The sequence below is a fragment of the Dryas octopetala genome, chromosome 8, assembly GCF_963921425.1.
Source record: "Dryas octopetala chromosome 8, drDryOcto1.1, whole genome shotgun sequence".
In the NCBI taxonomy this organism is placed as follows: Eukaryota; Viridiplantae; Streptophyta; class Magnoliopsida; order Rosales; family Rosaceae; genus Dryas; species Dryas octopetala.
The window spans coordinates 17580412-17582948 of record NC_141373.1 but is presented as its reverse complement, the minus strand read 5'-3'; the positions used below and the strand labels follow the sequence as shown (position 1 = coordinate 17582948).

General features: G+C 39.3%; 1 pseudogene; it reads left to right on the top strand.

The window, feature by feature from the left end:
• The first annotated feature begins 540 nt into the window (after positions 1-540).
• LOC147277704 (uncharacterized) lies at positions 541-2196 on the top strand (annotated as a pseudogene).
• Positions 2197-2537: the final 341 nt, after the last annotated feature.

Here is a 2537-nt window from a genome sequence, read left to right as displayed (position 1 = left end):
AGGTTCAATATGCAAATATTGTGGCCTTATAATGAAGGGTGCTGGAGTAACACGATTGAATACCATCTTAGTGGTTTGGATCTTGGACACAATGTGCAACGACGCAATAATGTCCCACCAGAAGTGAAACAATTCATCATTGCAGGGATGTAACACAAACAACACCAAAAGAGCAAAAAAATACAAAGGATGGAAGAGCTCAGAGAAGAGCTTCGAGGACAAGGTCAGATTGAGTTGAGTGATGATGATGAGGATGATGATGATGAAGATCATAATGATGATATGGGGCCTCAAGAGCGAAGATAATTTTGAGCTGCACTTTGAGCCTCTAGACCAGCAGAATGGGAGAGAGAACACTTACATAAAGTCCCAAATAGGGGACAAGGTTCTGGGTCTAGTAGTGGTGCACAGATGCAAAGAGTATCAAGCATGAGGGAATCACGACCAACACCTCCAGTAGCACCAAGCTTGTACAAGGCAGCTCAAGCACGCCAAAAGAGTGTTAAAAATCTCTTTTCCAGAGGATCAATCAAAGATGGGATGCAACGCTTGATCATCAAGTTCTTCATATATGAAAATGTTCCTCCTTCAAAAGCAGCATCTCATCATTTCAAAAATTTGGTGATAGGATGTCAACAGGCAGGAGTAGGAGTGGAACCTCCAACACCCTATCAGATACGCACCGGATTTTTGGACCAGGAGTTTCAAGAAATGCAAGAGCATGTTAACAAATTGAAGACCGATTGGGCAACTTATGGTTGCACAATCATGTGCGATGGTTGGACAAGTCCAACCAAACTGTCTATCATAAACTTCATGGCCTACTCAAAAGGGAAGTCGGTATTCCTTAAGTCCGTTGATTCTTCAGATTGCATAAAGGATCATAAATATATTTATGGGCTACTGAAGGATATAATCACGGAGGTTGGAGAGGAGAATGTTGTTTAAGTTGTGACCGACAATGGTTCCGCATTTGTCAAAGCAGGTAAGAAGTTAATGAACAAATACAATGTATACTGGACGTCGTGTGCAGCACATTGCATTGATCTAATGTTTGAAGAGATGGGGAAGAAAGAGCAGGTTGCTAATGTGATTAAAAAAGCCAGAATGATCACGAATTATATTTACAACCATAACTGGTTGTTGGCAAAGATGTGAGAGATCACGAAGGGAGATATTGTTCGTCCTGGTGCCACCCGATTTGCTACAAACTATATTGCATTGGATAGTTTGTATGGTAAGATGATGGGGCTGAAGCAATTGTTCACCAGTGATGATTGGGGTCGTAGCAATTTTCGGCATTCAGATGCAGGCATCACGGTTGAAAATATAGTTCTTGATCATTCTTTTTGGCAACAGGTGCATAAGGTGTGTGGTCTGTTTGAACCTCTCTACGTAGTTTTACGTATTGTCGATACAGAAGTGTATCCTACAATGGGATCAATTTATGAGTTGATGCGTGTCGTGAAGGAAGAGCTAGAAAAAAAACAGGGTGCACGGTGGGTAATAAAAATCATCAACGATCGATGGTTTAAAACGTTACAACACGATTTGCACGCAGCAGGTAACCCAATAATTTATTTGTTATTTTGGTTCCGCATTTTTTTTAATTGATTTAGCTTTCAATTAATGAACTAAATTACTAATTATGTATTTATATATTTACTTGATGCATGATTGCAGCCTATTATTTGAATCCTCGCTATCAATATAGACCTGGCGTTGGAGATGATGGTGAACTTATTCGGGCTGTGCACAACATATTCTCCAAATTGGATCCTTATTCACCAGAAGTTGGCCAATTTGGAAATGAGGTAAAAATGATTTGCCATAAGGCCCATAAGAATCCTTACGAAAAATATTAATACTTTATAGAATTTGATTGTCTTAAATTATATATTTGATTGATATTGTATAATTTGGATTGTATTTGTATCTAGTTAACATATTTTAAAGATGCCTGGAAAATGTTTGGAGAGCGAGCTGCAAAGGCCGCTAGATCACAAATATCTCCTAGTGAGTATACATCGTACTTGTATTAGTTAGATTAACTTAATTATTTATTTTTATAGTTACACTTACACAAACAAATTTTTCATTTCAGGTGAATGGTGGATCATGTATGGGAGTGATGCGCCTACTGTGAGGAAGTTAGCCATCAAAGTTTTATCACAAACAGCGTCATCATCAGCTTGAAAGAAACTGGAGCACTTTCGCACTCATACACACCAAACAACAAAACAGGCTCTCATATAGTAGGTTAGAAAAGATGGTGTATTGCTACTATAATATGAGGCTTGCACTTCGAGACAAGAAAGCAGAGGAGGATCGCATCGATGAATATGATCCGTTGGATATATATGATGCTGCTATAGGGGATGATGATGTGGAGGAAAACCAGCTTTATCAGTGGATTAGGCCCCTCCATTTAGATGATGATGCAAGCAATCAAGACCCTGATATTGCAGCTCAAGCACGCCAGGAAGGTATCAATGTGGACAGAGTTCTAAATGAAGAGGTGAGCCCTACTGCAAGTT